A 24,698-nucleotide genomic window follows, 5' to 3' on the forward strand; every position below is an offset into this window, starting at 1 on the left:
CACTTGACAAGATGCTGAAGTCATGCAAAAGATCCAGAGAATGTCAGCTGCCCCCAGAAGGAGTTGAAAAGTCACGACTAGGGCCTACGAATCGGGTCTTCCGCTTTTGGGAAGAGGAACATTCTCTCACTCCAAAGAGAAGAAGACAAGATTGTCGGCAATAAACTGGCGCTTGTGAATGGAGGAACATCAGATCACGTTGGCAGTTGAACATTTTTGAATTCCTACTTTATGGTCCAAAACTTGAACTGGCATCCGCAACTTTGGAAGAAATTGGTGCGAGGTAGGACAAGACCTAACAAAGTGTGTATTTTTTAAAGGGGTTTTTAATGTGTTCATTGACTGCTTTTGCATGTACTTCCTTGCAGAATGGCGTTTGAGGGTTTCAGAGGGTCGGCCGTATTTAAAGGAAAAATGCACTTTTTTTGGAATGTTGCCCATCATCCACAATCCTTATGTGAGACATGAACACATCTCTTTCTCTTTTCTGTGCATTCTAAAGATGTAAAAACAGATAAAAAGATACATGTAATGGGACACACCTATTCCGCTTTGAAAGCTAGCTATTAAAACACCTCCAAAAAGCTCCTACAAGGTTTTATAGTTTTATATCCACCCTGTGAGCATGTAGTAACAGGTACATTCATGATAACATGGAATACTTACAGTATTTTGGGAACTTACTTCCTGGGTGCATTGATTTCACATAGCAACATAGAAAGGAACGCTACACCTAGTGTTGACTTTACCAAACTCAAAAACACAGCAGCAGTGGCGGCAGCTCCAATATGTAGCGTTACCGTTCGGGCGAGTGTGTGGTGAAGCTAGTTGCTAGCCGGCTAGTAGCTAGTTGGTGTGGTGTGGCGTGGCGAGGTGTCACTATGCCAGTCAAGTAGTTCTTGGGCGTAACATTGTTAATAACAATAATAATAACAATGTCGCTGTAGCTTGGTTAGTATGCAGGTCACATTATGTAAATGGAGCCTTGTTGCTGCTTTTTGGAGGTTTTTTCTGAAGACTTTATAGGCGTAATAGGTGTATCCCGTTACGCACATGCTTGGCTGCCTCTTTTTATCTGTTTTTATATCTACAGACGGCACAGAAAAGACAAAGATGTGTGTTCATGTCTCACATAATGATTGTGGATGATGGGAACAATTCCAAAAGTGCACTTTTTTCTCTGAAGCATCTTTCAGCTTAATTAACATGATCCAAGGTGATGGTACCTGGTCATCCTCACAGCCAAGCTGACCTTACATAGGATGGAAAGTCTCATCCTTGACTCACCGTCTCATAACACTGTTTTCATAAAGATCTCTTCTAGAAGTGTACTCAGGAGAAGTAGGATGACAGCCCGTGTAAGGCGCGTCCTTGCAGCCACTGGAAGACAATGACTTCACAGCACATTTGTATCGGGCTCAATTAAGCCACTGAAGTCATTGTTTCACTGAAAATTAAGCAGGTTCCAGCAGACGAGCGCAAATTATTCATAATCCCAACAATTTGGAGTGCAGCTACCCCATTTGGCTCAGTAATTTTTGGCGTTTCTCAACATTTCTTGCATATATTTGCACATTAATGTTGTTTGTTGAGAGGGACTGCTTTCCTTTGCGATGCCTCGCTCAGCGGTGCGGCCCAGTCGGGGAGGCCGGCCCTGCTGAGACACAAAGATGGGTTTTGTTCTGCTTCTTCTGCCATCTTGACGCACTACTCAGCAGCGTTGTTGCCTGTCTTGTCAGGCGCCGACGCGGGCAAACAATCGTGTATGTGCTGCCTTGGTGTTGTTATGTGGCTTTTATAAACAACCAAGCTAGTGATCAGACGAGCTTTGTCCTTGATGGCAACTCAGGTTATGTCCACTCTAACAAGGATATTTTCAAAAACGCACATTTCTCCCACTCTGGTGTTAAAAAAAGAAATCTCCATCCACATGAGTGGAGTTGTACAAACATCTGTCCACATAAAAACACATTCACCAGCTGTGATGTGTGTTTTGGCCAATCTGAAGCCACCACAGCTGACTTGGTCGCGCATTATAACGTGTTGTTTATCGCAGTTAATTGGTTCCAGACCTGACCGCGATAATTGAATTTCCACGATGTACAATTCAGTATTCATAAATGGAATATTTTCATAGTTATGGCATATAAAACCTGTTTACAATCTTCTAAATACAGTTTTAAACATTATTTGAGCTCTTCAGACATGTAATAACACCCCTATAGTCACCTTTACATTTGTATTACCCAATATAGTAGATATAATCAGGGAAAATAAGACATATTAAACAGAAATAAGACAACATAGACTCACACGTTAGTAGTTCCCTGTTGTTTTTTTCTGGACTTCCAGCGTACTTCTTTGCCGCTTTAAATGGCTTTACACTCGTATTACTGAAAATAGTAGACACAATAAGAGTAAATAGCTATGTAAGACGTAAATAAAACTCCTGTTCGAGCAGTGTCACAGTAAATATGTTACCGAGGGAACTTTAGTGACGAGCCTCGTGCCTGTCGCACCGAACACCAACACCTAGTGGCCAATGTAGAATACTACATTCACAGTTACAATGCTTCTTCTGCCTTGTAGTTGTATTTCATTTGTTTAGTTAGTTCATTTAGCCATTTCTACGCTTCACAATGCTTCATTTAGAGTAACAAGAATAACTACTAATAATAGTCTGTATTCAACCAAGAAACAGTGATCATTAATTAATTAATTCATTTGTGATATTGCGAGGGACGACTGTATAGTGATATGTTACACGTACATTATCTTTAAAACAAGTTGTCACTCGTATAGAGCCCAAGAAATATCATCAATCGTAAGTTTAAAACGTTTACCGCTGAATAAAATGAAAACTTCATGTTCTGCTGTTGTATAATATTTACACCATGTTGCACATTTCATATGACACAAGCGAACAAGCTGCGTTTTACCCACACACCCACACACGCACGTGAAAGTTGGAGTTTTCCAAAAGCTCAGTGTTTAAGGATGAAAAACCCATGTTTGCATGTGGGCGAGACGCCAAAATGCATAGGAAATATGGAATTTTAAAATCCATCAAACCTGGGTTTTCATACCAGTTTTCGTATGATTCGTTTTTTTTTGTCAAAAATGTTGCTTCCGTTTTCGTATAACATTGCGCGTAACAAACCGGTCCGTTTGCCCCGTACTGTATCGTTCTGCAGAATCCAGTGTCTAAACAAAGCACCCTACGCGGTACTGACTCACTGTCCCGGCATTTTTCATTGAGTGCTAAATAACCCGCCATGGGGCCATAGAACATTGCAAGTGGCAGCAATTTGATAAAGAAGGTGAGAAACTACTGAATAAATCTCACCAGGGTGTTCAACAATAAGTTCCATCTGTTCCTCATTTATAGTTATTTTCATGTTATTTTCTCGATAAAATGTGGTTTTGGTTCATATTGTTGGGTTTCTGGAACGGATTAATTGGATTTACTTTGTTTCCAATGGGAAAAATTGCCTCGTTTTTTGTTGAATCTTTTGGAATTAATTCATAACGAACACGAGGTTCCAAAGGCTGCAAAGATAATATCGCAGTCACGTATTATATACTATTATATACTGTCTATGTAGCAATGTTTGTTAGCGTGCGTGTCCCCAAATTTAAATGAGTGGTGGAAGTGATCACATTGGAAGGTGAAAAACCTCTTTAACATCACCAAGAACTCGTTTTTCCTTTTATGGAGTTACCCAGTATGAGGTTAAGGTGAAGCTGTTTTTGTTTCCCATATTTCCTGTCCCTTGTTAGCTCTGTCCTGCACCCCTCAGTCGACATTTTTCATGTCCTGCACGTATCCCAGCCAGTTGTCGTGCTGGTGTCGAGATATGTCGTCCGGTGTCTGTGGCCGGCTCCGTGTTGCGCTCCCGCCGCCTCTCTGGGATTTACATAAATAAGCTCGCAGTCCCAGCGTGCGCACGCCGTTGGCCAGGTGCAGGCGCATTTGCATATAGAGCTGCGATAGGGCTCCCCCGGGTCCCCTCGGCGACTGCGGCGCGGGCAGGGGGCCGGCTGCGCCGCAAATGAGATCTGAATTGGAACCTGGCCGCCCTCCATTTTATGTGTGCGTACGGAGGCGCGGAGCAAGGCGGCGAATGACCGTGGAGAGAAATAAGAGATAACAAGGGAGCGGGAGAAAGATGGAGGCAGGAGTTGGGTGACACGTGGCAGGCCCACGTTTGACTTGTAAAGCAGATTATTGACAGCAGGGGGGATCAATCACTTGTTTACATTATGTAATGAGTCCCACGACGGCTTTCAACAGTGCCGCTGATATATGACGGCGCACGCTATTTGATGTAAAGCAAAGCAATAGCGAGCGCAATACTTCTTACGCCATCTGATGGCCCCCATCATGCTTTTCCATTACCGCTGAGTCTCAGTGGCCTTTTGAATCAGCACAATATAGCTCGGCGAGCCCACTCCTGATTAGTCACACGCGGCTCCTCTGACAATACTCTCGCCATCTGAGCACCATCGAGGCGTCTCCCGCTCGCTCTCGTGTGCCTTCTGATTGGGCCGTCAGCCAGAGGAGTCCTGTGGGATGACGGAGGAAGACCCGCATGAACGTGTTCAAGGAAGCGCTAATTCAAGTTTCGAATTTTTACTTATGTTTAGACAGTTTTAGCTTTAAAACTACAAGCAGGAATCCACTGATTTTAAAATACACTGGTGCCTCACTTTTCGTTCATTAATTCGTTCCAAAAGGTCAGACGAAAACCGAAAAAAACGAAAACCGGGGCAATTTTTCCCATTGGAAACAATGGAAATACAATGAATCTGTTCCAGACAAGCAAAAGTACATTTTGTAGAGACTATGGGTTATGTCCGAGTTCCATTCCTAGACTGTGATGTAGGTCAAGTCAAGCACGAGCAACCTTTTTGTCACAATAATGAGATCACTACACCGCAAAGTTATTACTATCGCTTTCAGAGCATCAGCAACCTAGCAGCGATGTGTTGGGTTAAAGAGTTTTTGGGATTTCAGACTGTCTGTGAATGTGTTTGAGTAATAATAGTCCATAGTCAATCACGAAAAAGAGATCATTTATTATATTTTTTTGAAAAACTGCGATAGACTGAGGGAGTGATTTTCGAACTGCGATGGAGGACTGCAGAGCCGCTATAAACAGCGTTCAGCATTTGACATGTCATCCAGGGGGCGCTCCTCACTAGAGTGGCAGACAGTTGAAATGAAAAGCGTGGACTGACTTTAGCTTTCATAGTGTGGATGGGACAAAGCTGTGTCAGGACTTTGCAGGATGTAAGATGTAAGAAGTGTGTCACGAAGATACGACACACGGGCGGCACGACAAACATGCACAGCCACCTCCTTCGTCACCACGCCGTGCAGAGGAAGAGACATTTTGATGGTCACGGTGCTCAACCTCACCCGGGTCATTCTCTGTCTCTCTACGCTAGGGGTCGGGAACCTATGGCTCTTTTGATGTCTGCCTCTGGCTCTCACACATTACTGAACACTATAAATTTGTTAAATGTTCTTTGTTGTTTTCGCTGCCATTTTAAAGTAAAACCTTACAGAAATGACAGTGTAGGAAAAACCTTCAAGATATATAACATTATAAAGCATTTTAATCCGTCTATCCATTTTCTACCGCAATGACTGTCCTTCTGATAGTTTCCAGGTCAGACGCCGATTGTAATTGGACAATGGGGTCATTGAGTGGACAAGAAGTGAACTTCCCGCCCACCTGATTCTGTAGCTAGCGCAAACACTGTTGACGAAGATGGCGAAAAGAAAGAAAGATGAGGAGTACCGTACATTTCAGCACAAATGGACACAGGAATTTGCCTTCATGTAGAGAGCATGTTTGGCAGCGTGTCTAATATGCAGTGATAAAATGTCATCGATGAAACGCTCAAATAAAAAGTGGTACACGTCATGGTACATTTGCATCGAGCAGTAAATATCCGGTGGGAGACACCAGGAAGAAGGCATGCCAAGAGTTACTCCAAAGTGCAAGCTAGCCAGCAGCAACTCCGTGCACGGAGCCGACAAGCTGACTGGTCTTTGGCCAGCAGTAGTGAGGAACGGAAAGCCATTCACAGATGGCGAATTTGCCAAAACATTCATGCTTGATGTTGCGAATGAACTTTCTCACGACTTGTCGGATAAAGACAAGATAAACGAATCAAAGACATGCCTCTGTCAGCAGTAACTGTTCACGATCGCACCATCATGATGGCGAAGCAAGTGACGGACATAACGGCAGTGGTATACTTTTCTCTTGCTTTCGATGAGTCGACGTAAACCATGCAGCACCAGAAGTCACATTAATGGCAAGAAGTATTTGATTTATTGATTAGCTTCAGTATAACATTATTACATGATTACAACATTATTAAAAAGAATACATGCAAAGACTTACTAGATTATAAGATTGTTGGTCTTGCCTAAAAATGCACGCATTTATTTGTATTCCGTGTTAAAACGATATTATATGGCTCTCACGGCTTTCATGGCACTCGTTCCCGACCCCTGCGCTGCGCTAATGACATCACCACTGCTATAGCTAGCTTTTATTGCACGCAGGCGTCTCTTATGAGAAGTGGAAAAATCAACGCAATAGCAACACTTTGTAGGGTGGCAGGCTTTGTGCGGACATTTTGACCTCAATTAGCACGGGATAACTGTCTGACAAAACCTCAAGGCCAAACAAGAAGGGTTTGTATCTCATCAAGGATGCCGAGAGGTCAGTGAAAGCGCTTATTAATTGCTTCTCTGTGTTTTTTCATTTAGAAAAGTGCTGTGATACCAAGACAACCCTTCCTATTGCCTCGTGACCCCCGTCATCCATCTTTTTTCATCAGATCTACAGATGTTGAATGGCAACAAATGTGTGTGACATCACCTTTTGGACTTTGCACCAATTAAAAAAAGCACAAATGAAAAAGGCAAGGCCGTAAATCAATCATGTTGAATTTGCATATTTAATATAGAAGTATTTTCCAAATTTTGCTAACTAAACATACGAGTCATTCCCGTAGAAATTGCGTGTGAATGCTGAGATGACGTCAAGGAACCCAAACACCCAAAAAGAAATGAATTGGAAATTGTTAATTAATGCAGAGCAGCAAAACTCCAAATACAATATAAATATGCCCCCTAGTGGCTGATGGACACAGGTACAATATATTATTTTTGTACACACTACTGTTCATTTGAAGAAATTTTTTTAGCATGCTTTAGCTTTAGCAGTGATGCTCGGAGACATTCTTCCGAGACCCGCAAATGGAAAGTTAGTCTATTTTTGAGACACGCCTTGCTCCTCGCCCTCCAAACCCTCCTGCTAGCTTGTTGACATTTTCTCCGATTTTGCATCAACATCTGTGACTATTGTAATTATTAGAGTAGATTCAGCTTCCGAATATTTTCCTTCTTTCTCTAATTGCCTATTCGCTTGCAACAAAGGAAGCTAAACAAGCTAAATGCATGGAAGTACTATCACCACTAATGAATGATAATGAAAGTTGATGGATGAGCCGATGGAGTGGGAGTCACGGTGTAGCCTTTAGCCTGCTCGTCAGGCTAGCGCTAGAGGCTAGCAGGCTAGAGAAGCCGCGTCTACATAATCCACACTGCTTGCCTTTTGAACTTAGCGTCATGTATGAACTCCTCATTGCATCTTTTGAGGCGGGATTTTACGGACGATGTCTTGATGACGCCATGCTGTCAGGCTTGTATGTATGACGTTCAGAAAAAACATGTTATGCTTTATTATCTCGTGTTTAGAAATGAGAGAAAATGAGATGTGTTCGGAGACAAAAAGGGTTGTAACCAAAAATCTGAGTGTTTGTTTTGAAAATGTCTTTCAACGTTACATTTCTTGTGCTAATTTCTTTCCACATATCAAGCACACTGCCAGCGTCATTGGCAGTGAAGGCCAAGGAATACTGTATATACATTCACAATGATAAACTCTATTTTCTTCCCATATTTGTCTTTTTAGGGATGTATTCATGGTTATGGATCGCTTACCGCGGGGGTAGCACACTCTCAGGACATTTTTTTCGTGTCTCATTGACTGAACAAACTCACCCCCCCTCCATCTTTCTTTGCTCGTCCAATCAGCAGTCAGAACGCAGTGTAGATGCATTCACGGACTAGCAGTGAGTCGGATATTTCAAACCGCGCATTTCCTCTGCTTCGGTGTTAAAAAGAACCCAAAATAAACACAGAGGTCGTCGTGGGAGTTGTCCGGAGCCGTGTACCAGGGTATCAGCGTTTGCATTGAACAAGTCTTTTGCGTGGCAGCTTCTGAGCTGTGTGGTCGCGTTACGTTCCTCTCCAAGCCTGTGATGCTAGAACCCTCCACAGGGGGGACTACAACTGTGATTTAGCTCCAAGGTGAAGGCTAATAGAACAAATTAGCAGCGAGCAGAGAACAAAAACACGATCACACGCGGCGCCGCCGCTCCTAAAAAGCTTTGTTTGACCCGTGTTCACATTTGATGCTGTGTCTTTATTGGATCTGCCAGGAGGGTTTTAAATGACACGTTCAACTGTGTGTGTGATCAATGCATGGACTGGCCATGATTGATACAGTATGTTTTGGCTGGTTAGCATGCAGCACGCTGCCAAACAGGCTGGAAATTGCCGACCTAAAGGACGCCAAACGCCTACGCCATTGAAGTCGGCTGGCATGACCTCCACTCGGCATCTACGCAGGGTCTTTTGTTTGCGTCTTTTGTTTGGCTCCAGGCTCTAATGGCAAGCAGAAGGGACCCGGCGGCCGCTCGCTCGCACTTCTGAACACTAATGACATTGGCACATCCAGTCAGCCGGCCTCCCAACACGAAGCCCGCCGCCGCCGCCGCTGCCATCGCCGCCCGGGTTTCTGCCATGTCTTCGGAGAGCTCCCATTTAGCCATTCTCTGTGATTCCCCTCTCAGGAAACAACCAAATCATTTTCTCATAGACATGCTCATTAGCCCACGCCCCCCCTCACCCCAACCCTCCATCCCTCCTTTTTCCTGCCAGTTTCAACATTTGAATATTCCCTCGTGAACCTCGGCAAATATTGGAGGTCTCGTCGTTTTCCAACCAAAGCCGGGGCCGGTGTGCCAAGCAGGCACTCCGAGGAGGGAAAAAGATGCCAAAGCAATAATGCGAGGAAGAAAAAAAAACAATAATAGTAATAGCTGAAATGTTGCGATACTTCATGACATGATGAGAATGTAATCAGACGTTTAGTTGGAAAACTACAGGAGACTTTAGCTCATCCACACAAACACTCGCATGCATGCCGTCTGTGCGTTTGTTCAGCGCCTTCTTTATTTTATTTCCCTAATATGTTCTGCAGTAAATCTGCATTGTGCGCTGGCATTGAAATGGAGAGAAAGAGAGATCAATATAATAGGTTTGGCACCTGGCCCAAATCATCCCCACAATGTGCGAGGCAGCCTTTGGAAATCATCGGCGCGTAGCCGCGTGTTTGGGGGATAAAAATAATTCCTCGCCTCTTTGCCAGGGAGCGCGAGGCACAATGCCCAGGTCTGAAGGGAAGGGTGCCACATGGGCCCGCAAATTGGCTCCGGCGATCAGATGAGAGCATCTCTCTTTTTTTTTTTTTTTTCCCTTCTTCGTTTCTTTTTTTGTGTGTGGAGGAGCAGAAGGAGGCGGGAGCGCAGGGAGATGGAGATGGGAAGTGTGTTGGGGCGTGGGAGGGGGGTGTAGTAGTGGGAGGCTGCTGAGTGTAGAAGGTGGTGTGGCAGTGGGTATGGGGTGGGCGGGGGGGGGGGTGTAAACAATCCCAATGATTTCCCCATTCTGGCACAGTCCAGGATGTGGATGGCTGCACTGGAGAGGAATTGCGTTTATTTGGCACGCAGTTTGTTTCTTTATTGGACTGAGAGGGAGCGGAGGAAGGGGGGGGGGGAGAAAAACAAAAGCGGGGTGGGGGGTGCGAAGAGGAGGGCATCTGCTTGTTGTCAAATGAGCGAGGACGCTCCAAAGAAATGATTTCACTGACACAAAGCTAAAAGTGTTTCTGAGTTATTTGCAAACGATGGTCGACGTTGACACACAAAAAGTTGTTTCCTGACATTCACCTTCGCTGTGATGGGCAAGGCTTTTAGCTGGCGACAGGAACACACTCAAACAGACAATACGGTGGTACCTCGGTTTGTGTTATTAATCCGTTCCAAAGGGTCTGTCGAAAACCAAATCGTACCAAAACCCAATCCATTATTTTCATGTAAATCCAATTAACCCGTTCCAGACATCCAAACACCTTTTATGGAGAAAACAATGGGAATCATTACAAATGATGAATGACATGGATAAATGAACATTTAACATGACATTTGCTTTTACTGAAAACTCTTGTTGGAAAAGACGACAATAAGCGGCGAGGGAGGAGGGGCAGGGACAGCCACATGGACACCAACGTTGTGTTTTGCTTGGAGTTATTTCTTGGATTCTCAGCTTCCTCACTTGCAGCTTTCCTTGGCCCTACGGTAGCTTTTTAGCAGCTTTGCTGCGGCCCTGTCCACACGAATACGGATTTTTTTTAAACTCTTTTTTTTGGCCTCTCAACCACACGCAAACAGAACTTTTGGAAAAAACTCCAGCTTCACCGTATGCGTGTGGACGCCAAAGCCGCTTTGAAAAAATACCGTTTCAGGGCACCCAGAATGTTTCCGTATGGATGAAAGGCTGAAACGGTAAAATATTTGGCTGCTTTGACCTGAAAACGTTTACGTTTGGATAACCCGTCAATTGAAAAAAAGCAGCACATTGTGGTGTAACTGTATTAGTTAGCAAACAACTACAGAGTCAGCCGCTGATGCCGTCATGTGGCGGGGGGACGGAGTTGGGAACATGTTTTGTAATAAAGACGTTAGGAAGACGGTTAGACACATGCAGTATGTTCATAACACCACAAGACTGAGTCAACAACGCCTGGGATTCGTTGTTTGGGCACTTGATTCTGCGGAATAGTACGTAGGCAAACTGACTAGTTTGTGTTACAGTCTCATTTCAGTTGGAGTTTGCCAAGTGAATGTAGCTTACAGAATACCGTAGTACAGTAATCCCTCGTTTATCAACACCTGACCATGATAACTGAATTTCCGCAAAGTAGGATTCTTTCTTTATAAGTAGAATATTTTCGTAGTTGTGGCATAGAAAACCTGTTTACAATCTTCTTAATACGGTTTTTAACATTGTTAGAGCCCGCTAGACATGAAATAACACCCCTGTAGTCACCTTTATATTCGTATTACCCAGCATAGTATATATAAACAGACAAAATAAGCCGATGAATACATAAAGTAAGTCTTGTGTGTGTCGCAATAAATGTCTTTTGGATATGTGAACAGGAAGTGACGTCAGGGGTTCAGAGTTGAGTTTTAAGTGGGTTATGGCCACAGCACTTTTATGAATATAATTTTTAGATTATACATATTGTGCCTGTTGTTAGATCATTTAAAACCTGCAAAAGCCTGTTGTTCCACCAATTTTAGTCTGGTGCCTGTCTCACCGAACAATTGCTGACATCTAGTGACCATTGTAGAATACTACATGCACAATTTTAATGCGGCTTCTTAAGTCCTTGTGTTTGTATTTCAGTTAATTTAGCCACTTTTTTGCTTGACAGTGCTTAATTTAGGCAAAACATGGCTAACCTTTAGATAGATGGATATATAGGGACTTTATTTATCTCCAAGAGAAATGAACTTTTCCAGCAGCTCTGTAAAAATATCATGATGAACTTAATCAATTACAGGAATCACAATATGAAACAACCAAGGCAAGACATGAGAGATAAGAGAATAAGAATAAATATATATATATATATATATTTATATATATATATATATATATATATATATATATATATATATATATATATATATATATATATATATATATATATATATATATATACGGAACAGGTCGGAACAGATTGAATCTCTAGTGCAATAATACGTACATAATAAATAATAACAATGATTAATAATATTAATAAGGGATGTCCAGTAATATCGGCCACCGATCATTATCGGCAGGATATTGGCATAAAAATGCAATATCGGCTAACATCGGTCTCGTTTTTTTCCCTACAATGAAAGGTGATATCGAGCTTTTAGTGCCAACGTCGCAAAATTGCAGCATTGTTAATTCATGTAGTTAAATGCTGTACCGCTCACAAACTTGTGCGGAAGATGTAACTCTTTATTTAGCAAGCAGAGTAAAAACAGCTCACAATTAACTTACCAGCCCCATAGAAATTGCGGGGGCGGGGTTACGATTCCACTATTCTTACTCTTTAGCTAAGAAAGGAGCTAAAAAAGCATCACATAGCAACGTAATATACTGCCCAAAAAATTAGAGGAACACTTCGAAAACACATCAGATCTAAACTGGGGGAAAAATGATCTTGAATATCTTTCCTGATAATAAGTGGGTGATGTATTAATAACAAAATGATGCCACACCTCTGGGACATTATGTTTAGGTCCATCGGGCGCCGCCAGGTTGCTCCTCAGACTGTCCAGGAGCTCATTGATGCCCTGGTCCAGATCTGGGAGGAGATCCCCCAGGACACCATCCGTAGTCTCATTAGGAGCATGCCCCGACGTTGTCAGGCATGCGTACAAGCACGTGGGGGCCACACAAACTACTGAGAATCATTTTGAGTTGCTCCAATGACATTTTGGCAAAATGGACCAGTGTGCTGCATCATTTTTTCACTTTCATTTTTGGGGTGTCTTTGATTTCCCCCCTCTATAGGGTGATCATTTCATTTCTATCAAATGATGTGGCATCATTTTGTTACTAATACATCACCCACTTATTATCAGGAAAGATATTCAAGATCATTTTTCGCCCAGTTTAGATCTGATGTGTTTTCGAAGTGTTCCTTTATTTTTTTTGAGTAGTGTAGTTAGATGACAACAGACAAGACACTACCAGAGAATAATGCTGAATAATCAACAACTACGTGAGCTGTAAACATGTAACTTAGCAGCCATTTACAACAGCACAGCAAAGCACACTGGGAAACAGGAAGTGCTGTTTTCAAAACCATATACATAGATGCCAAATCGAGCAATTTACTCAAGAAGATGTGTGGATATCGGTATCGGTTGATATCGGAATTGGAAATTGAGAGTTGAGCAATATCGACATATTGGTTATCAACAAAAAAGACAATATCGGACACTGATAATAAAAATAATATAACATAATAAGGTAATAAGTCCAGTCCTGTGTGTGTTTTTATTGCTCCATCTCTGTTGTGCTGAAAAGCTCAGTCTTTTGGTGGAGCAGGGCAGTGATAGTAATCTGCCACTGAAACTTTTTGTTGAAACTTCTGTTGGGAGATGATGCTGTACATTGGATCATGCTGGTTGACCGTGATGGGAAGGAGCCTCCTCAGTGTCCCTTGCTCTGCCACAGATGTCAAGCTGTCCAGCTCAGTGCCAATGGCACAGCCTGCTTTCTTCACCAGTTTGTCCAGGCGTGTGGCGTCCTTATTCTTGAGGATGCTCCCCCAGCACACTACTGCATTTGCTTCAGTATACTTTTTTATTTTTTTACTAATAATAGGCTGTAACGAAACAGTATGATGTATTAATTAATATGTTTCAAAAACCGTGATAGAGCGCAATGTGGCGAGGGACGAATGTATTGTGATACTGGATAAACAAGGAACGCTATCAACATACCACAGGGTATACTGGAAAACAACCTTTTTGTTACGCGCAATATTGTGCAATGACTGAGACAGTGTACAAGAATCGAGGGACATTTTTGGCTGAAAATGTTGTCAAAAGAGAATAATACGAAAACTGCGGCGTTCGAAAACTGAGGTTTGACTGTGTAATGCTACAAAAATATTGCGTCGCACCTCTTCAATAATCAGGGAATCATAACATAACACAATAACAGAATGAACGTGTCTTTCAATGCCACGCTAAACCAGCCAGACCGAAAAATAAAACAGGTTGGACAATGGAAATGCCTGAAAACCGAACCGAACCTTTCTTATTGTTGGGAACCACGCTACCAAGATTCCTCAGGTGTTCCAATGCAGTCTGTTCCAGGAGTCTACTCTTTCTCACCTCCATCTTCTGGCTAGGGCTGTCAAATGCAAACATTTTTAAATAAGATTAATCATGGTTTTCAAAGTAAATTTCCAACTATGTGCGAAAAATGCCAATTTTTACTCTATTTTATTGAAAGAAAGATAAATGATAGGACAGAATTATTTATATATATATATATATATATATATATATACAGTATGTATATGTATATATATATATATATATATATGTATATATATATGTGTATGTATATATATATATGTAAATATATATATATATATATGTATGTATGTATATGTATATATATGTATATGTATATATATGTGTGTATATATATATATATATATATATATATATATATATATATATATATATATGTATATGTACACAGTATATGTACAGTATATCAGCAGCTCCAAATGAACTGAACATTTAAATCAAGCTAACAGCAAAATAGCACGTGTGAAAACCTTGGTCTACCTAACCTTGGTCTCTTTCATAGTAGCAGAATATATATTTGAATCACATTTTCACCGTGTTATTATGAGCAATGAGGCGTTGCTTTCAAAGACATCACATCACATCAAGAAATTGACGTTTTTCCCAGCATACGTAAATGCAGCAAATTGTACTCCCGCAGTAAGAGTTACGATAGTGAGAGTTAAGAATACCCACTTACTGTTTTCTTTGTTTTTCTGTTTATTTACACCACGCATACACGCGGAATAAAGACAATGTTCAGAGTGTCAGTGAATGCACCTCGCTGTCATCTAGTGACAATGAGTGTTTTTCCCAGTACGAGCGGGCGTGTTTGTGAGTTGGAGATCCATATATGGTGTGGGAAGTGCACTGCTGTTGATGTGTTCAGGTCAGAATAAAGGTATTAAAGAGCAGCAGACTGTGTAACTGTGTGGGGACGCTATTGTGGCTCCGTCTGCCGTCATAACAGAGTGATGGGGCTTGACATGATGCGCATGCATTAATGACGCTAAATTTTGTTATGTAATTAATTAAATAAATTAGTTAACATGCTATTTTTGACAGCCTCACTCCTGGCTCCTTATATTTCACCCAATCTGAGCTGTTCCACCGTCTGGGATCCGAGTGTCCGAGTACTTTAAAGGGATAGTTTGACATCCCCATCAGCAGCGGACTATTTCAACAGTGACTTACCCCCCGGTTGGTCCTGCGAGTCCAGTTGTGGTCGGATTTCCGTGGCGAGGAACATAGTTCTGCGTAGGTGCTGGGTCATTTAAGTAAAGAGTTTGGCTTCTCAAAACAATATGCGTTCTAAAGAGTAATACATTATCATAAAAATGCTTCTCTATTTGTGTGTATGTGATGAAGACGCTCGCATCTTCTTCCGCTGTGGAACACACATAAACAAGATGGTCGCAGCGCTCGGTCGCGGATGACGATGCGAACATCTTCATCACATACACACAAATGGAGAGGTGACAGTGTGCAAGGACACGGCGGGAGACAAATATAACGCTGAGCCATTTCTGAGTTCAACAGTCCTGATTGGCTACGGGAGAACCCGCCCATTGTGTTCTGCATTCTGATTGGCTGTAGACCATTGTCAATCAGTCTCCTACGTGCAGGAGTGCCTGTTTCCTGTCGTATGATTGCTTGCTGCTAGCGAATGAAGGCAGAACGTACGTGGCTGTAGGGCGCTTGGAATACTGTAAATGAATATTCAAGATTCAAGAGTTTTATTGTCATATGCACAGTAACAACAGGTAGTTATACGATGCAATGACATTATTGTGTTCATTCTCCCAAAAAAGGAAAGAAAGAAAACACATGAAAATGAATAAGAACAGAAGAAACATAGAAGAAACAATATTTGGTTCATGGATGACAAGGAGGAATATGTTTTCACAAGTACACTAAGTCCCCAACTAACGAACACAATCGGTTCCAGACGACCGTTCTTAAGTCGAATTGTTCTTAAGTAGGGGAAAAGGTAATATTACCAATGACTACATGTACGTGTATACATATACAGTATATGTTTATGTATGTAAATATGAGTTTGGATGCAGTAGTAATATTAAACCAGGATAATTAATGAAAACAACAATAATAAAAGTGATATAATGATGTGATATAATAATACGTAATGTTATTTACCTTTGAAAAAAGAGTGGTCAAGCATACGTCGTGTGGTGGAGTTGGAGGAGGAGATATTGAAAAAGGGCAAATCGTCGTGGTTAGACTCTTCTAAAAGAGGTAGTGTTCTGTGGGTGGTGTAGAATTAAGCAGGCCTATTAACTCCTCATAAACTTTAATCACACGCTCTGTCCGGGTTGTATCATACAGCTACAATTTAGCTTTCTCTCCCCAGCGTCTGTTGGTCCCATTAGCAGTGTCACAGTGCCCTCTACTGGTCAAGCATGTAGCAGTATAAATATGGAGTTACAGTACTAAAAGGCAAAATACATGAAAAAATAGACCAGTCGGCTTGCGTTTGTACCTCGGAAAGTTCGCATGTCTGATGTTTGTAAGTTGGGGCCCTTGTGTATATAAAAACGCCACAGACTAACGGCACTGGGACAAGCCACGATCAGAGGAGTGAAATATGCGTGAGTAATTTAATTTCATGTGTTCTCATAAGTTGATTATTAAAATTCAAACGAAATGTAAACTTGTTTAAACAAGAGAGAAATGTGATAAAATGTTCATGCCTGTCTGAGAAAAGTGTATAAAGGGTATGGTGAGGGGTTTTACAGCCTTAACACATATACAGTATAATAATTGTGCACAAATATAGTTGGCTACTTTGTGGATTTCACTTATTGCGGCCTATTTTTGGAGCCCTGTATACAAACACACAAACATGTCCCACTATGACTTAAAAAAAAAAACAAGGTTTTAAAGGTTTCCCATGAGCAACGCATTAATTAGGGCGCTGCAATGATGTCGCCTTCCCTCTTTTTGCTTTCGGCAACGGGTTCTCCGGCTCCCTCTGGTGGACAGAAGCCGCTTTCTATGCTCTCCCAATGAAATTGTTTTCTCAAATGCAAATGCATTATGGGAACACTTTAAAATGTTTTTTTTCATATAAAACTTGTATTGATACATGTTGCTATATTTCTGAGGTATAATGTTTGAGTGTTAGTTGCTGTGTGATAACTTCAAAGTTGTTTGTAAGATGAAACCGAGAGACAGACTGTTATATTACGGTAAGTAATGACGTCCTGCAATTTCCAATGGGTTGACAAGCTCTTTGTGAGTTTATTCACAGCTCCTGTCAAACAAAGAGCTGACAATGTGCCACTTTATGATGATAAACTTTTTTTCCTCTAAATTTAGTGGTTGCAGCTGATACAGTAGACCCGTGCGGCGATTGTACTTAAAACATATCACGCCCAGCATTACTTCTTGCGTGACAGCCTCTTTGTGTCTCTGTTTAGGCCTTAGTTCCAATTTTCATGCCCTTATTTTGTACGACTTCCTGTTTTGTTCCGTCCTGTTTTCGGCTGCCTTTACTTTCCTGTTCTGACGCACCTGCCGCTCATTTGTGTTTTTCTTTGTTTAGTTCAGCTGGTAGCGTCCTCCGCGGTCTGAGCATTGCTGGTTTCATGTTTGTTGCATATGTTTGCTTATTTCTCGTGCCTTCTGAGTATGTTTGGTGCGTGGTTGTGTCCTTTTTCTGCTCATCTGCTGACAAGCGTGAAAGACTTTTACCTGCACTTGCGTCCCTTCTCTGCATCTTGGGGTCATCGCCAACACCGCAGCATGCCGCGTCATGACAAAACGATTGTAACACAGTTCAATGGACAAATATTGATATTTATTTTATGCTCGGTGTTCGTTAGCTGACCGCACATCATCTAACATCTCCATGAGATTGGTCTGCCACATTGCTGCACACATAAGTACAACATGTACCTCCCAGCCACACAGGTACCTTCCGCCACCTTACAAACAAGGCCGCCGCCGACAAAGTCTCAGCGGGAGCGCGAGATTAAAAATGACAATCACTCGGGGTGCGCGGCGAACCACCGCAGGAAACGCAGGTGCCTTTGTTAAGAGACACCCCCGCGCTCTAAAGGGCCTAATTATCTGCTGTTATTTTGGCAGTTATCAGCCGCCGAATAACTCCCCTGCTCAGATGAGGAAGTCACACAGCGAAAAATTACTCACTCGCTCCCAGTGAGGTATTATACTGCACCACTGACAAGGTATGCATATTATGTGCTCGGCTGGAAATTTCACCAGCGTGCTCGCCCGCGCACGCGCGTGTGTGTGCGCGCGCGTGCGTGCGGGGATACACCAAGAGTGATTATTAGCTGCAAGGTTGGTACACAAACCAAAGATTCTTACATGCAGCAAGTAACATCCAGCGGTTGAGGCACAAAAGACAGGGACTTGATGCAACGTTGGCATGAACGGGGGGTGATGGAAGTGAGAGAAATGGAGACGCTGATGGCGCTTGGAGGGTGCTAGGGGGCACTGTTGGGCATGCTTTGGCGCGCTCACGCAGCACATCCTCCCCTCAGCTCATGAACACATAATTGGACAGTTTTATGGAGGATATGAACTCTGAAGGGGAACTTAAGCCATCTAATCATTGGCATTCAGCGTATGCTATTCATATGCATAAATACAAATAAAACACATTCTGCGCTCGCACAAAGAGAGACGTTTCTCAAAAGGAAGTCTCTCTCGACAAAAAGCTGTTTTTTCCCTCCCCACTGGAATTGAAGTAAAGATTATAGGAAGTTAAAGACTTCAGGTTGAAACTAATAAATCTAGATTTTATACCTCCCACACCCCCCATCTCATGCTCGCATTGGATTAACACAGCACATCACTGGCCACTTTATTGGGTACACCTGCACAGTTTAGTAGGCTCCAATCCAGAAAATACTGACTTTACACAAATGACAATGCTCATTTTTGGTTTGAATTCAATACATGCATTATTGTGGTTGTAGAAGACAGTGGTGTAAAGCTGTCAAAGAGCCATTTGGTTGCCTGATTTAGTTACTGTACATGATGGGAGCAAAATGTTAGAAACACCCCTTTAAATTAGAACGACAGCTCTTATATTGAGACCTAGGCAGGTGTGCGTAATGTTCTTGCTCTCACTGCATCTCAAACAAAGATGTTTCTAACATTTTGATCCTCTTGCTGCTAATGAAGGTGAGGTGTCGGAAATATTAGAAACAGCTCTCAGTATGATGCCAACAATTACAGTTGCAGAACAAATGTTATTTATATATGAGTATTTACCTTGGTTAATATCATGAATTCGTTCCAGAAGGTCCGACTCAAACCAAAACAGACTCTAACCAAAGCAAATTTTCTATTTTTAATAATGTAAATCCAACTAATCCGTTCCAGACACCCAAAAATGTTAGCACAAAACAAATTTTATAGTTTTACATGCAGAAAAATAATTACAAATGACAAATGCATGGATCACTTTTACCTACTTTTGTTGGAAAAAAAACACAAAACCATCAATGAACAAAATAACCTAAAATCTAAAACACATTTTTCACAATTGTAAAAATGTAAAAAATATATAAAACTAAATATCAACATTCTAGGTCCAATAAATATGTAGCTTGCCGATTAATATAGCAAATGAAAAAAAAAAAAATCAACTGCTGGCGGCAGTGACGTCACGGAAGTGTGGCAGCTAGGATGACTTATAAGGCGTCAGGTGACGTGTGCTGTGTTTGACTGGGGATGCTGTGAACATGCTACAGTAAGTTTGAATGTTTGTGTTTTGTTGTCGGAAGCAGAAATGAGTGTTATGGATGTAAAACACAGACAGGCAGAAACACATAGTGTCACCCTCCATGCGCCGCCGGGTTGATAGACTGTTACTGCGGGAACCGGAGTAGTATGCATCAATGACGGAGCCACTCCAGTAACATTTACATCAAATTCAGAGATCCTGAACCCTTGCTAGGTACGGTCCATCGCCTTTCTCTTGTTTCCATCTTCTTTCTCTTTTCATGTGTTTGTTATGTTGTGGCACTCGCGGCCCACAAAGCATTGCGCGATCGCAAAGTATCGCAAGATTTGATCTGACCACATGATCCAAGATGGCGGCATTAACAAACCGGACGCTGTTTTGGACGCTAAACAAGCAGGAGAACGGAAACCAAGGCAACATTTTATCAAACATTTTGGTTAACCAAAAAAACGCACAACCCTTAACCGAGGTACCACTCTACTATATATTTTGCTTATGTATTTTTTGTTTTAAAAATTATATATATATATATATATATATATGTGTGTGTGTGTTTTTGTTGTTTTAGGTGTACACAGGTATTTCTTTCTAATATGTTACTTTCTTTTTTAGGTACATCAGATTATTAGGACCATATCTTTGGATTTTTTTTTTTTTTAGGTCTACCTAATGAAAGCGACATGGTGTGTGTGTGTGTGTGTGTGTAAAAATGAGCTTTTGGTGAACCTAATGAAGTGTTTGTCACAGGGTTGCACAGAGGTGTTTCTAAAAAAATTTTTACATGAGAGGGGGAAATCATTAGGAACACATTTTTGGATTTTTGAAACAGTCCTCCAGTAAATTGATCTCATTAGGTGATTGCTTAGGGGCACCTAATGAAGTGGTCAGAGACATTATGCGTGGCGGGTGTGTGTTTGTAACCAGTTGAGTTCTCTGCTTAGATCAGTCCTGCTTGTATTCATAACACGCTGCGGCATTTTTTTCTCAGCATGTTTGCCCCCATAAATGTATTTGTGCGTGTGTGTATGTGTGCTACTTCTCGCTCCTTTCCTCCCTCCCGCTGCAGCCTCTAATGTAAGCAGCTCCATATAATATGCAGATAATGGCTGCGTCGGCGTGTCCCGTCCGTGTCGGCCCGCTGCATTACACCGGATCACACGACACGGGCCGGGCCCTGCAGGGATACAAGGCCCTTGTAATTGAAATGAATAAGCGAGGGGAAGGAACAAGCCTGCACCACCCCTCCCCAAAGTAAAAGAAAAAAAAGAAACTTCTCCTCCTGTCAATATATTCAGAAGGGATGCAGCCTTTAGATGGCGCCGCCACTCGTCACGGGGGCCGAGGCTGGCCCCGCGTGGCTGATGGGAAGTGGCACGGTCGAGGATTGGAGCGCCTCAGCGTGGGGTGCTGGAATGGGGACAGTCCCCCACGGTCCCGGGCTGCCTCTCCAGCCCCTCCCTCCCCTCCATCTTTGCCTCTCGTGTGCAAATGCCGCATCTCTCTCCTTCTTATGATCTTTTGCTCCTCTTCTTCTCCTTCGCTGTGATCTCCCTCTTCCTGTTTCCCTCCCACTCGCCCGCTTCCTCTATCTTTGTTTCGGTTTGTCTCTCTCCCCATGGCCCGTCCCCGCTTCATCTTCCTCCTTGTGTTCACTCGTCTCTCTGCTGCCTTTTTTTAAACTTTTTTTTTTACACGTGTGTGTGTGTGTGTGTGTGTGTGTGTGTGTGTGTGTGTGTGTGTGTGTGTGAGGAGAGGTGAGCTTCCCAGTCGCGAGTGAAGCAAAAAGTAGTCCTGTTGTGGGTATCGCAGCACCTGTTAAAACTCGCTGCACTTTGTAAAACAGAATAATTTACATCTTTTATAACTCTGACTTGTTTTTTTGGACACATCTTGTCCTCTCTTCAACTTCCCCGCCAAAGTTTTAATATTTTACCGAGGACGTTTTCATATACCTTCTCCCTTCCCCCTCCGGCTGGCGTTCTGGAAGTTTCTTGCAAAGTGGAACAAGAACACTCAGTGGAATGCAGACCTCCACCAAGGCCAAAAAGCCTGGACTCACAACACACTTGAATGACCTTCATGGCTTTTCTTACATTTTTTATAGCACATTTAATAGTAGCAGAAATGTAGTTGTTCTATTATGTAGTATTCTTTAATACAACTCTCACTGCAATTCCCACAATGCACTGCGATGGTTGACTGCATCAACACAGTTTCTTTGTTTGTTTGCTTCCTTGAACACTTGTTGCCAGAGTTCTTGGAGTGAGCACTGATGAGAAAGTACAGTAGATCCTTTTTGTGGCGGTTACTATCCAGGACCACCAGCAAATGGCAAAAAAATGTGGGTAATTTATGCGCCCGTAAAAATGTCTATTTTTTACACTTGGCTCGCTCCTCCGAAGCCTCCTTCTAGCTTTACGTTGATGTTCTCCTTTGATTTTAGATCAACACTTGCAATAAAAGGGACTATTGTAATTATTACCGTAAATTCCGGATTGTTTAGCACACCTGAATATCAGCTGCACCCACCAAATTTTAATTTTAATTTAGGCCACACTTGTCTATAAGCCGCAGGTGTCCACATTGTAACATGGGATATTTACACAGAAAGACACACTATGAACCTTGCAATCCTACCTACACTTGGTGTTCCAAGCGTCACTTGTCAGCTTCGGTGATGACACAAGGCACTTTTTTCCTGAGTTGAACAGCTGATAAACAGTTCAAGCTGAAGCCGGAGTAATTCTATATTATTCTTCAATACTATTCTTCATCAAACTTACTTAAGATTTGTCAGATCAAAACACCATTGCTGCAGAACCGTTTTGTTTTCATGAACAGTGACGATGACAAAATTATTTCGTTGAGGAACCTTTTTTTTCATGACGAAAGCGAGACACTGACAAGCCATACATGGCTCTTTGTCCATGCTCTGCAAGTTCTCGATTTCATCTCCAAATGTTTTTTCCTCCTCAAACTATTGATCCATCACTCAAATCTTCGCTATAATCACTGCAGACATCCTCTGTCTCACACACCGCTATGTTTGGTACCTGAGTTATAGTACTCCGATGGCATCACTTCCGTAAATGAGGCTGAACTGCGAGAGCTAGTTCGTCATGGCTAGCGCCATGAACTAAAAATGCAATTTTTGCGAATTTACAGTTTACAAAATCGAGCCATGTAGAACATAATTACAAACCTTTAAGCTGCAGGGTTCAAAGTGTGTGAAAAAAGTAGCGGATTACTGTAGACCTTTACGGTCTGTGGCGCCGCACTGCAAGGTTTGCAGGAGGGTTTGGAGGGGGAGGAGCGAGCCGGCATAGCTTACGCTGGCGCCGTGATGCAGGAGCATAAACCGGACTGACTGTTGTTAATACAGTAGTGCTGCCATTAATAGCGTTGTTAAATGCAGAACTTAGATTATATGCATAAAACTATACATTTTAGGACTACAGCAATAAGCCAATAAGTTCCTTTTTTAGTTCTGTTGTGGTCATTATTACAGTAAACTACTATCTGGAGAAAACCCATGTAGAGAACGTGCCAACTCCACACAGAGATTCGAACACAATATCCTGACTGTGCGGCCACCATGCTAACCACTAGGCCACCGTGCGTCCCACAAAGAAAACACCTTACATACAAAATGTCACATGTTTGTTTAAATTCTGGATTCTTGTTTAACTTTCGGTTTCTTGAACTTTTAGGTGGAATTCCGCGTTGTGGTGTCTGAGGGTTGGCTGCGTTGGTCTGCATCCTTCAGTCTTCGGGACGCTGAGGTAATCTTTGTCAGTAAAAATGTTGATTGGATGTATGATGCTAGCAAACAAACAAAATCAAAGACACACAGTAAGCCCCCCCAGTCCCCCACCTTATCCTGCCTCTTTACACTTCACCCATCTGTGGGGGGCAATTAAGTTTCCAGCCCTACCCCTCCCATCCTCGCTCTCACACGCAACGATAAACGACCTCCACCCCTGGGTGCATCTGCACCCCTCACGCCACTATCCTGCCCCACAATGCACCCCCCCACCTCCATAGCACCCACCCCGCCCCACCTCCCCTCCCTGGGGTGTGCCGTGAGAGCAGATCATTGTCATCTTTTTCTCTTTCGATCTGCTCGACGCTTTGGTGACACGCACATTATTTACTTTATGACCGAGGACTCCATCGAAGGTGCCCCCCCTGCCCCCTCACCCCACCCCCTCCATCAGTCACATGCCACACAATGGCTTCCTGCTTATCTGCACGAGTGTCCTTTTTTTACGGCACTTCAGGGCGCCGTAATGCGCCGTAAATTCCGCTGCTTGCGTCTTCCAGACCCGCTGCGCCTTTGGATTGGCCCAGACTGTGAAAGTGGCCGTGAAAAAAATTACGACTGTTTTCCTCCTCTCTTTGTGTGTGTGTGTGTGTGTGTGTGTGTGTGTGTGTGTGTGTGTGGTTGTAAACACCCTCCCAAACTTGGTCTTGTAAGGATTCCTGCAGGAGAGAATAAATAAGGTGATGATTATTTCTTGTTGTTCCGCCACACGCGCAACAAAAAAAATGAAGAAAAAAAAGGTGTCGCACGAGTCGGGGGTGACATCGCTGACCATGTCCGGCGGCCCAATTACCTCTCGCCAAGTATGGTGCGGCGGTGGCGGCGGCCCTCGTAACACATGGTGTGTGTTACCCCCCAATTATTCCTGCATAAGCAGATTGTGTGCAACATCAAACTGGCGATGGGATGGCTGGTGTGCGGGCCGCCTCCAGCAGAGTGCTCTTTCTTTCCTATCATTTGATCTCATATTGTAATCCCAGGTGCTTTGAATAATTTATGGGATACAGCTTCTCGTTAAACAATAATTTATATGTGTCTATGAGAATTGAT

General features: G+C 42.6%; 1 long non-coding RNA gene across 1 annotated transcript in view; it reads left to right on the forward strand.

Moving 5' to 3' along the window:
- LOC129172453 (uncharacterized) overlaps window positions 1–23,872 on the forward strand; it is a 55,280-nt gene extending 31,408 nt beyond the window's left edge. The window contains exon 5 of the long non-coding RNA XR_008567018.1: window positions 23,536–23,872. This is a non-coding gene — a long non-coding RNA (uncharacterized LOC129172453). The remainder of the gene's footprint in view (window positions 1–23,535) is intronic.
- The last annotated feature ends 826 nt before the right edge of the window (window positions 23,873–24,698 follow it).

The sequence above is a fragment of the Dunckerocampus dactyliophorus genome, chromosome 19 (genome assembly GCF_027744805.1).
Source record: "Dunckerocampus dactyliophorus isolate RoL2022-P2 chromosome 19, RoL_Ddac_1.1, whole genome shotgun sequence".
In the NCBI taxonomy this organism is placed as follows: Eukaryota; Metazoa; Chordata; class Actinopteri; order Syngnathiformes; family Syngnathidae; genus Dunckerocampus; species Dunckerocampus dactyliophorus.